General features: G+C 40.5%; 1 protein-coding gene across 11 annotated transcripts in view; it reads right to left on the bottom strand.

Moving 5' to 3' along the window:
• The window catches only part of FAM168A (family with sequence similarity 168 member A), a 360,452-nt gene that overhangs the window by 237,562 nt on the left and 110,577 nt on the right, over positions 1-12,313 (bottom strand). The window contains exon 1 of one of the 11 annotated variants that reach the window (XM_074954909.1): positions 2,134-2,161. The exons of the other annotated variants lie outside the window; for them this stretch is intronic. The gene's annotated coding sequence lies outside the window, so the exon portion shown is untranslated. Of the gene's footprint in view, positions 1-2,133; positions 2,162-12,313 lie in introns of those variants that run through there. 11 annotated transcript variants of the gene reach the window in all.

The following is a 12,313-nucleotide window of genomic DNA, read 5'->3' as shown; positions in this document are numbered from 1 at the left end:
AGTGAGTCTGAGGATTTTTTTAAATGTCATCCACAGTCAAGTTTACCCCAACTCTTTCACATGCTGCCGCTAGGGCTCAGACGGTGTCTACAAAATATTATAAATTATGCTTTGCACGAGCATTCTGATTTTTATATTTCGGTGCCAGTATACCTATGAAGGGGAAAGTTTAATTAAAGCCAAAGTGCATAATTTTTAAAGTTAATGACACTTTGCAAAATAACATCTTCGCATTAGTGACTCACTCTAAGTACCATGCATAAACAAATGTAGTTGAAAAACTTTGAATTTGGGGGTATGTTAACCCATTAATTGACACACCTCCTGTGGCTCCATTGCATATGCACCAAATGTTACATTTCAGCACTTATATAAACACTAAATCAAGCATTTGCTTGTGTCCAAATAGGTGTATAACTATATACTGTCTGTTGCCACTTATGATTTGGCTGTTCTTAGAAACCAAATATGCAATCGCGCTTAACTTTAAGTCCCACTGTGGGACAATGCATGAGCTTAAAGTTAAGCACATGCAAAGTGTTTGCAGAATCAGGGCTTTAGACCGTCAGATCTTCAGGGCAAAGACGATCATTTATTTATTCTGTAACGGGCCCAGTACACTTTAGGCAAATACAATACCTGATTTGCACATGCACATCTACTATTTGTGCATTTAACTTTGAAAATCTGGCCCTTAACCTGCGAACAAGTAGGGGTACTCATATTCGGCCAGAATAAAAATTCTCTCTGTATATATCACAATCTTTTTGCCTTAATTCTTCATGTCAGTTGAATTAAATGTTTGAAATGAATTCTGCTATATCACATCACACAAGTACACTACATACAACAGTGGTGATTTGAAAATATGGAATTGTGAACTCAGTTTGATTTTAAATGAACAATTGCTATTCCTAAACAGCCTTAAAGGTAAATTGTTAAATAGTATGTGCATATATATTCCCAGACAAAAATTCGTTAACATAGAGTTACGGTTGAGGGTACATATCAGTAACTTAAAGATGAAAAAAAACACATCATCAGGATATTGTAATTATCCCACAAATCAAGCATTAAAAACTCAAGAAATTCAGCACTACAGTAAAGAAATGTACAATTAAGCCATGCACACAACTTTAACTCTGCCCTGTTGTGATGTCATGCAAAACAATTATGTTGAATGCAGTTTAGTGTGGGGTGGGCCCAAATTAAACAGATTTCAAATACACATTTCCCATCTCAGTTTCAGAAAGAGGGAACTATTGTGAGGAGCTGATGAATGGAGGCAGTGGCCATCTTTGCTGAAGGCAAACTGTGCCTCAGACCCTTAAGGACAACAGGAGACAGCAGTCATTTTGAATGGTGAGAGTTTCTCAGAAGTACGCCATTATTCTTCAGCTTTTGCTGAAGCAAAAGCTTTTTTTATGAAGAATACTGGGAAAAAATTACCATTAAACCTACATAATTATTTAAAACTACAAACTTTGCTGCATCTGATCTATTCGGGATTCTTCTCTGGCCTTTTTTGTGTAAATATACAATGCCTGAGTTGAGATTATTCTGACAAGTTTTGAATTTTTTTAAAGGACCCTTTAAAAATCAATTTTAACTGAACTCATTTCCAGATTTATTCTAAATTCTCAGAAAATTCATTCAGTACTCAAGGAGTTAGTCCTATAAATTTCGGGGAGAATATGCTCTATTCTTTGTAGCTAACAAATTGAATACCTGATTTAAGTGAAAAAATCAACTCAACCTTAACTACAGCACCACAACTGGCACCTCCACAATATTATATACACATATTTATATATTGTGGCAAATTGCCGGCACTACTATGATGGGTCTCGCGCTTTCTCTTCTTGGGGGGGGGGGGGGGGAAGGGAGGTGTTCAGGGCACCGTTTCTTGCCCCTGAACAGGGGTATTAACTGCCCCACTAGTGTCCTCGAGGAGGGGAGTGGAGAGGGAGGGACCCGGGCCCACCCTCTACTCCAGGTCCCAGCCCAGGGGCCCTAGGGATAGCGGTAAACCACTAGAACTAGCAGTTCCTTCCCCTGGGCTACTTCCCTCTCCTGCCCTTCAGTTTGTGGGGCTTCCTGCCCTCCCTCTGCACAAACCAGGTGTCCCTTTACCTAGGGTCTTGGTCTTCTTAGCCCATCGCAGCACTTCTCCAAACTCTCCTCTGCTTCTCTCCAAACTGCTCTCTGCTCCAACACCAATCCACTCTGCTTCAACTCCTCCTCCTGTCTGATTGAAGCAGTGGGCTTTTATCACTTGACTGGCTTCAGGTCCTCTAATTGGCTTCAGTTGCTCTAACTGGCTTCAGGTGCTTTAATTAATTTATAGCAAACTTTCTTCCCTCTACAGGGAATAAGGCTCCCTCCTAACACTCTCCTGCTGCCCTCTGGCCATGCTGTATCACAATATGTATATGTACATACACACACACACACCCCATGTAAAACTAGTTATTCTACCAACCATTTTTTTCAGCTATCCACCTAGCAGCAATATCAACTAATTCAATGTTGTGCCTTAGCAATAATGTTGTGTTTTACAAGAATGAGAGTTTACTTTCTTCACTGCCAACTGAGTACTACTTTTAGATGTCAGTGAGATATTACCACAACATTGTTGTTGCAGTAGCTATTAAAAAAGAAAGAAAGAAATTTACCAAAGCACATGGAATTTTACTACTTGGCCTGCCTAGTCCAGATATCTTGGTTTTGCAAGCTCTCTGTCAAAACTGTTGAGTTTAAAAAAAAAAAACCCTAACATAACATACAAGTCTGTAGCTTCTCAGACTATGTGCAAAATAAAAGAGAAAGTAATATACAACCTCTGCCCCTGTTTCATTTTAATCTTGACGGGTACACAGCTGAAAATGGGGTAATGAATTCCATGCGATTGTGAGAGACTGTGTTTACAAAAATATAAATCAGAGCACCATTAGGAAAAATTTCCCGACAATTTAACACAAATGCAGTGCTTTATATGTTCCAAGTGCCACACACACTTTAATTAAAGAAATTGCAGTCATCCCCCAATACCGTAAGCCTGAGACTGAATATGAGCAGCCAAAGCTTTGAAAGGTTTAGGGATTCAGTTAAAAAGCATATTAAATCATTTTTATATAACAAAAGCACAACTCTAAATGTAATGGGAATCATTGGGACTGCTAAAGGAATTGGGAATTTTGATGATAAAGCTTTGTCAAGAGAGAACTGGGGCCAGTCATGTTTTAAACACTAGATTTTTCTTTGCCACTTGGAATCTTATGGTCGTCTGGGTAGACTTCTTCCAAGCAACTAGGTGGACTGAAAACTCTTGCCTCTCCATGAGCCAAGCGAACAAGGGCAGATATCCCAGGTCAGGCTGCAGCTGCTAAACGAATAAGGGAAAATAACATATTTCTAGAGCCAGTGATTTAGAATCCGTTGAATCAGTTTTCTCTCCTGGTGAGAAAATTAATAAGAGGAAATCCTTACATTGACTGAGACAGGATATTGGACTAGATAGACCAACAATCTAGCATGGCAATTCCTATATTCCTTAAACCCCTGTAAGGCAGGAGAGTAGTATTAACTCCATTGCACAAGTGAGGCTGAGAGGTTTAGTCTGTGGACCATCTTTACCCTCAGCATAGAAGGAAACAGGCTTTAAAGACAAATATCCCCAAAGAATATTGAATGCAAGTTTTAAAAAAGGGGTTTACCTACTCCTATGAAGAATAAATATTATATATTATCAATAGCTCAGACATAGGTGAGAGGTTTTTCACAGGAGTGGGTGGGTGAAATTCTGTGGCCTGCGTTGCACAGGAGGTCAGACTAGATGATCATAATGGTCCCTTCTGACCTTAGTATCTATGAATCTATATTACAGCCATCCATAATTGAAATGGCTGGTAATAAGAATACTCGTATCATCACATGATGAAATAAGAATGTCATGCAAGACTGGCTCTGAAAAATCAAGCCCCATAAATTTTGGAAAATGAACTACAGAACGAAAACAATTCAATACTTATCATATTCCTACAGACTGTAGCTAAGCAGAAGCCAATTTGTAGAACTTAATATGGATTAAATACAGAATGAGTGTTTACATACTAAAGGGAGAAATGCCTGTCTACTAATCACTGCAACACCTAACTCACCCCTCCACAGATGCTCCTCCTAATGGATTCTAAAGGAGCTGCACCTGCTTACATCAAGATGAGTTCACCCCAATGTTCCTTAAAGGCATTCCAAAAAGCAATGAAATAGACTCCATCTAGACCTTCAGAACAGATGGTTCTTCCAGCATCGCCAGTTTAAACAGGTTTAGTGTTATTTACTTAAGAAAATAGGATTCTCATATCAAAATACACTTTTTAAAAAAAGACAGTGTTTTAACTTCTACCTCTTTACCTCACAAGTAAAGCATCCAAAAGATTCTCCTCCTCCTTTTATCTCGGAAATACTGATTTCTTCAAGTACATTAAGATAGAATCTGATACTTATTTTTCTATTTAAAGTATATTGTAAATGAAGAGATTTAAATGTATAATGTATTTAAATGGAATGTTTCATGTATAAGTATAAACACCACCCAGTGATCTATCATATAGTACGTACCGCTATAATAAAGCAATATTGCCTATATTCAGATTTCAAACAACATAGAGACAAGCTTTTCCTATTAATGTAGCTGGGGGCTATATAAAGGTAATTAGAAAGCTTTCTAAGAGTGGCACTTTAATTTCACCCGAAGGCAAACTGTTTGCCACAGGCAAGCAATTAACTGGATGTGTACCTTTAGCATTTAACCACTTTATAGAGGGAGAGCAGGTTTTCCCAAGTTAGCATGACATTATGCTGGCTGCATACAAAACTGTAAGTACTGTAGTCTGTAGAACTGCATGAGTGAGTGAGGTCCTTTTTCACATCTTGGATGAAGCTACCAATGAAATTCACTGGTCTCATATCAGCTCTTTGTTCATGCTAGTCATTATATAAAAAGCAGCCATTTAAAAAGAAAGATATGGCTCAAGTCTGTATTTTACTTGATTTTTATCTATTAAGAAAAGCAAAATACCAGCATTTAGAAATATCAGAAAATAGTGTTGCACAGGATGCATTAAAGTAATAATAAAAATAAAGAAAAAATAAAAATAATATTTAATAACGTCAACCAATAGCTTCATTTTGTTGATCATGCTATGCTGGTGTCATCCATTTACTATTAGTCTTTAGAACAGAAAGTATCAAATTAAGAATGCAGAATTATCACAGAAATGAAGGGCTAGAAAGGACCTCAAGAATTCGTTTAGTCCATACCCCTTTGCTGAGGCAGGACCCTCCCTGACAGGTCTTTGTCCAACCTGTTCTTAAAAGCCTCCAATGATGGGGATTCCACAACCTCCCTTGGAACTGTCTATTCTAGTGCATAACAGCCCCTATAGTTAGAATGCTTTTCCTAATATCTAACTTAAATCTCCCTTGCTACAGATTAAGCCCATTACTTCTTGTCCTGCCTTCAGTGGACACGGAGAACAATTTATCACCTCTTTATAACAGCCCTTCACATAACTAAAGATGTATGAGGTCCCCCCTCCATCTTCTTTTCTCAAGACTAAACATCCTAGTTTTTTCAACCTCTCCTCACAGGTCAGGTTTTCTAAACCTGTCATTTTTTATGCTCTCTCTGGACTCTTTCCAATTTGTCTGTATCTTTCTTAAAGTGTGGGGCCTAGAACTGGACACAGTACTCCAGCTGAAGCCTCATCAGTGCCAATTAGAGACGGACAATTACCTCCTCTTATGTTGGTCTTAATTCTATTTCCAGGAACAGGAAAGGGAAAATGAATCAATGTTTAAATATTTAAAACAGCCTGATTATGTTATAGGAGAGTGAAAAATCTGGATTGTGGATCAAAACATCTTCCACATAGCAATGCAGAGGAATAATGCTAGACCACCCGGTTGGCCCACTTATCAGCATTTTTTTGTGTTTCTCTACCCTGTCTTTTTTCCTTTAACCTCCGTTAGTACACCAGCACTCATCCTATAGCTATGCTTTCTAAATCTGTCTGTCAACTGACCCAGAATTTGTAATCTTCTTCTGTAGAATAGTGTTTGATACAAATGCTAATCTTCTGGTTTATTCACTGTTGCCATCTTATTTAGAAAATCTTTTGCAGACATTGGGTGAAAAAAAAAGCAATTCTGTCTCATGTCTTTTTTTTTTTTTTTTTGGCTACATCTTGCTGCAAATTATTAGCAAAAATATTCACTGGGTTGTGGTCCTCCCTTGCACCATATTCTTTCATATTTGAGCTGATGCCATTGAATGAGGTCAGTTTCCTTTGTCTGCCTTCCATGTTGTATCAGTGTCTGCATTTTGTACAGCCTGCTTGTTTCCATCTGATGGCTGCTTTGTAGCCTATGTGAAATAAGTTAATGATCTCAGTCTGGATCCTAGTGGATAGATGTCCACATCCACAACTGGCACTAACGGCCCCTGTGCTGCCTGCCTGTGAGGGAGACAAATTCAGAATCCATTCTTCATTCAGTTAAGAGTGGATCCTTCCATGTCAGAGTTGAGGCACATTGACTGAAGCTGCAGAGCTGACACCTCTGTGAGCACGTGTTCAATCGACAGAGGCCTTCAGTTTCCAAGATTGTCAATCTAGCACCTTTCACCAGCACTAAATTAACCCCTCCCCTGCCACCCTAAAAATAAACAGAAAAATAATTTTTCCTTTGCTTTAAAATGCACTGAAATATTCTGCAATGAGAAAGTGTTGAACCTGGATCCAGAAACCCGTGGTAGAGATGATAAAAAACTTTTGTGACTATCGCTTTATAATTCAAAATATTGATACAGTACATGGATCCCAATGTAGAGCTTTAGGGCATATATCAATCATACACTATACTGAGAAGATCTGCTGGTAAGAAAAGCATTTCACAACACTTACAAAAAAATCAATCGATAATACACTTCTGCCAGGTTGTTCAATCATTCATTTAAAAAGTCAAGGATGAGTCTGATTAAAATGTAGGGAGACAGAACTGCAGCCCCCGATCCTCTAAGATTTACTCACTACCCATGTAAGGAAAGATTTGCAGGATTGGGCTCACAGTTATTCAAATATTCACTAGCACTTTGTTCTTAAAAATTTAGCTTGCATGGAGTCTGGCAGGAGACCTCTATTGCTCTTTTATGTTCTTGATTAACTGCATGATTAACCTGATTCCACTCCACAAAGGAGTTTTGTTCTTAATATCATAATTTTTCGCAAGATATAAGTTTAGTCATTATAGCACATTCCTTTTTTTAACCTTCAGCATTGTTGATGTACAAGTCCCAGAAGCTTGTCCATCTAGAGATCACAACTACTATTAATATTTTATCTTTTGTATGCCTGTTAAGTGGTTTAAGGTCTCACTACCTAATGGACCACCCATCTCTCTCTCTCTCTCTGCACTATCATGACCACTGCGAGTAGTGAGGTGCTCCTACTGAGACTCCCCAGATGGGAACTCTGAGAAGAGGCAGGGGTGTTCCCATGCAAGTTTTCCAGCTGTGCAACCTGCTCTCCCACGTGATCAGTCAAGAGCTTGAATTTACCAACCTTCAGATCACAGTAAAAGGTTCATCTTTTCATTCAAGCATTTGCTTAACACTGCACTAAGATTTTAGAGTCCTTTCCACCTAGTGAGCTGGGCGGATTTATGGAGGTTGGCTATACCTGTTTGTCATGAGCTTATAGCAATGGGTGCATTGAAATGTTTTATGCTAGTTAGCTGCCATATTGTCTATCATATATCTTTCAGCTTCATGATTTTCCATATATTGTGCTGCCTATTTGTTTTGTAATAGAAAAGTCAGTATCAGTTACTTAGCTGTTAATTCAGTGAAATTAACATGAATATCAGTGCTTGGCTATTACAGTGAAATGCATTACAAAAATGCTCAGACACATACGTCACTTCTGTCTCAACATCACAGACTCAATCAGCTAGCATATATCTTCAGTTTTGCTAATTGCATTAACAACGACTATTACTATATCATATTACGGAAGTGTATAAATGCACCCAGGTATCTGATACAAAATTAGCTCTCTGAAGCTGTTGGACTAGGTGGTTCAGAGAATTAATAATACAATATGCAGCTTTCTAAATTTGTGTGCCAAATCATACCAAGGTGAGTAAGACCTAAAAGTCATTACCAACTGTCAGATACCCTGTTAGAAGTGAGCTAGTGGTTTTTGTTCATTTCCTATAGGGCAAGTATCCACATCTCATAAATCAACATAATATGCAACCTTGCTGACAAGCTGAATGGGCATAAAGACTATCATCACCTCACTCCATCAGCTGCACCTTCCAGAATCAGGAGGCAGCACAGTATATTGGCAGGGCAGTGTGGGAACAGGCTTGTTGCATTACCACTGCTGTAACTGTACCTGTTCACTGGGTCTTCAGCTAACATCTTTCATAAACATGAAATTCACTTGAAAAAGAAAGTCCTCACCTCTTCCGCATTATGATCATGCTTATAAGCAAGCGTTTTTTTGACATTGATAGTATCCTTCCACTGCAAGGTCTTCTACTCCAGGGGTTCTCAACCTTTTTCTTTCTGAGCCCTGCCCACATGCTATAAAAACTCCACAGTCCATCTGTGCCACAACAACTGGTTTTCTGCATATAAAAGCCAGAGCCGGCATTAAGGGGTAGCAATCAGGGCAATTGCCTGGGGCCCCATGCCACAGAGGCCCCCGCAAAGCTAAGTTTGGCTTCAGCCTCAGGTGGCGGGGCTCAGGCCCCTGGACTTCAGCCCCATATGGTGGGGCTCCAGCTTTCTGCCCTGGGTCCCAGTGAGTCTAACACTGGCCCTGGTTGGCGGCCCCCCTGAAACCTGCCCACAGCCCCTGCCCTGAACCCCTGGTTGAGAAGCACTGTTCTACTCCACATCATCATCACTCCCATAACCGCACTGGTCGTTGGGGCACCATCATGGATGAGCAATCAACTAATTGTCTCCACCCCTGACAATTGTGTCCGTGCTTGAGTCTCCATGAAGTCCATTCCTGTCTACTCTTTTATGTTCTCAATCCACCTCTTCTTCTGTCTACCTCTTCCCCTGTACTGTCCCTTGGAGGATGATCTTGGATAGGCCAGATGATCTTGTTACATGGCTGTACCACTTCAGGTTGTGCTTCTTCATGGTTGTCAGGTGGTCTTCATATGACCCAGCGCGTTGGGTGATGATGTTGCTGACCTCTTCATTAGTGACGTGGTCGAAGTAGGAGATGCCCAGGATTTTACAGAAGTATCTCATCTCTACTACCTGTATTTTCCGTTCAAGTTCTGCTGTAAGGGTCCTTGTCTCGCACGCATGGAGATGACCAGTTTCAGTTTGGATTCCAGGGAGATGTTCTTGTTCCTCCAAATTGGCTTTAGCTTTGCCACTGTTGCTGTTGTTTGCGCAGTTCTTGCCAGAATTTCTGCCTTTGATCCTTCATCAGTGATGATTGCCCCAAATACTTGAACTGTTTCACTGTCTCCAGCTCTTGTCCACTGACAGTGATATGTGAGCTGATCCTGTCACGTTTGTTTATCAGTTTGGTTTTCTCTGCACTGATTTTCATACCATATTTTGCAGAGGTTTCATCCAATCGTTTCACAAGGTTGGCAAGTTCATCTTTGCTACCTGTCAGTCCGTCAATGTCATCAGCAAACCAAAGACTTGAGATTGTTTGCCCCCCGATGCTGACTGCGCATATATGATCTTCTAGGCCATCAGTCATCATGCACTCCAAGTAGATATTGAGCATGTGGGCGAGAGAAGGCAGTCTTGCCGGACTCCAACAGTGGCACAAAACCACTCTCCTATTGTGCTTTTGACGAGAACTGCACTGCTGGCCTTGGAATATAGTTGTTTAATGGTAAGAATAAGCTTACGACCAACGTTGTACTTCTTCGTGGTTGCCCAGAGAGATTCATGCCATACTCTGTCAAATGCCTTCTTGAAGTCAACAGAGACGTGGTAGATGTCCTGCTCGTATTTTAAGTACTTCTCACATAGAACACGAAGAAGACTAAAAATCTGTACATGACTTTCAACATCACTTTGCTGGGATGGCTAATTAAGCTTATGGTCCGGTAATTTTGACACAATTGCAGGTTGCCTTTCTTTGGCAGAATGATGATTAGTGACTGTGTCCACGTGAAGGGCCACTCACCGGTCTGCCAGATCTTGTTGCAGATCTTGGTGAGTACATCTATTACTATTTCTTCTCCGAATTTCATCAGTTCAGCTGGGATGTTGTCAATACCTGTAACCTTTCCATTCTTGAGTGATTTCACAGATGTCTCCACTTCTTCCCACAGTATTGGAAAGTCATCCTCCTTTGTTGAATCTGGGTTGTCTAGAACACTAGGATCTCCATTTGTCTGGTGATTGTATAGAACAAAGCAGTAATTTGTCCACCTATTGATGTCCTTTTCTTCTGTAAGACTGTTCCCTTCTTTAACTTGAATTGCGTTAGCTTTGGTCCATCTTTCCTTCATCGGATCTTTTACAATCTGGAAGGCCCATTTGCTATTTTTATTGCTGATACACTCTTCAATTTTAGAGCATTGTTTTTCAATCCATATCTCCTTGGCCACTTTAATGTTTCTGCCAATCGCTCTATATTTATCAGCTCCCTCAGTACTGTTCTTGTCTCTCTTGAGTTCTCTTCTAATGTCACACATTTATAGTGTTTCATTTGTGATCCAAGGTTTTGTCTTCTTATGGTGTTTCCTAAGAATGTCCATTGGTGCCTCATTCATTTCAGCGTTGAAATTGTTGGTCATTGTTTCTATGTCTTCCACTAGAACAAGCAGTGGAGCAAATTTTTCACCAGTCATTGCTTGGAATGACTCTGCAATACTTCGGTCTCTAAGTCTTTCTAAGTCAAACTTGATTCTGGTGACCTTTGGCCTAACAATTTTCCTTAGCCACAGCCAAAAGTTTAGCATCACAAGGTTGACATCCCTTCCGATATCAGCACCGGGCAAGCTCCTTGTTTTAGCTCTGTTAATCCCAGAAAGAAATCGGTTTTGCACCATGATGTAGTCAATCTGACTGTGATGTAAACCATCAGGTGCATGCCATGTTGATCGTCTGGATGCTTTATGTGCTCCTAATGTGTTTGTAAGAACCAGATTGTTATAGCTGGCAAACTCCAAAAGTCTCAGTCCTCTCTCATTGGTTACTGTATTACAGAAAGGCCCACAATAATCTCGCCAATCTGCTTGTGCATCAGTACCCATTTTAGCACTGCAATCTCCCTGTACAATCAGGATATCTTGTGTACCTTATTGATGATGTCTTGGAGCTGACTGTAAAAATCTTCAATTTGCTCATCATCGTAGTCTGTTGTAGGGGCGTAGACTTGTACCACTGTGATATTGAACGGTACTGCCGTTAGATGGATGGAAATAAGCCTGCTGGATATTGGGTGGCATCCTAATACTGAATTCTTGATATCTTTATGCACAAGAAATCCTACACTGTTGACGTGTTTGTCCTCTCCACTGTAATAGAGTACATGGCCTTCTTCTGGTAGTACCTCTCCAAAGTTCTTCCATCTGACCTCAGAGATTCCTAGGAGGTGCCAGGTGTCTTGTTCCATTTTGTACGCGAGTTCTTTCAACCTCCCTGTTTGTCTCAATGTCCTTACATTCCACGTGGCTATGGTGATGCAATATTTTCCACGGATCCTCTTTGTTGGAGTTACACCAGTAGTATACTTGTCGCGTCTGCCCTGGTGGGAGACTCTTGGTGCAGTCATTATTAACCTGGGCTGCAACCAATCTGGTATGGACATGGTTGACTTGTTCATCACATGGTGTGTCTTGGGCAAATTTCTAAACTGGCAGAGCCCATCCCTCTCCAGGCAGCCCACTTTTAGTCACCTCTTATGACATGCAGGAGGAGCAGTGGGCCTATTCTGTCCCCAAACCCACAGGGATAGTGGGTTCCACATAGCCCAAGCAATTTCTCTAAGGCTTGCTTTAGCTTGTTCTCCCAGTAGAGACTGAGAGACCAGTGGTGCCTTGAGCCACTGCTACATTATATCCGCCTAGTTCTCTGAGCTGACTTGGCTCCTCTTCTGCCCAGCCAAGTGAGGTTTGGTGGGTAGAGTTGTCTGCTTGCCCCTAACCCAAACTCCACTACTGGAAATTTGCCCCGACCCAGACTCTAGCATAGCAGCTGCCAAATTTTATTGGTTCACATATCAACTTCTTAAAAATTGCTGTGAAGTGAATG

The sequence above is a fragment of the Natator depressus genome, chromosome 1 (genome assembly GCF_965152275.1).
Source record: "Natator depressus isolate rNatDep1 chromosome 1, rNatDep2.hap1, whole genome shotgun sequence".
In the NCBI taxonomy this organism is placed as follows: Eukaryota; Metazoa; Chordata; order Testudines; family Cheloniidae; genus Natator; species Natator depressus.
Note: the sequence above shows the minus strand (reverse complement) of the source record. Positions and strands in the feature narration are given on the sequence as shown.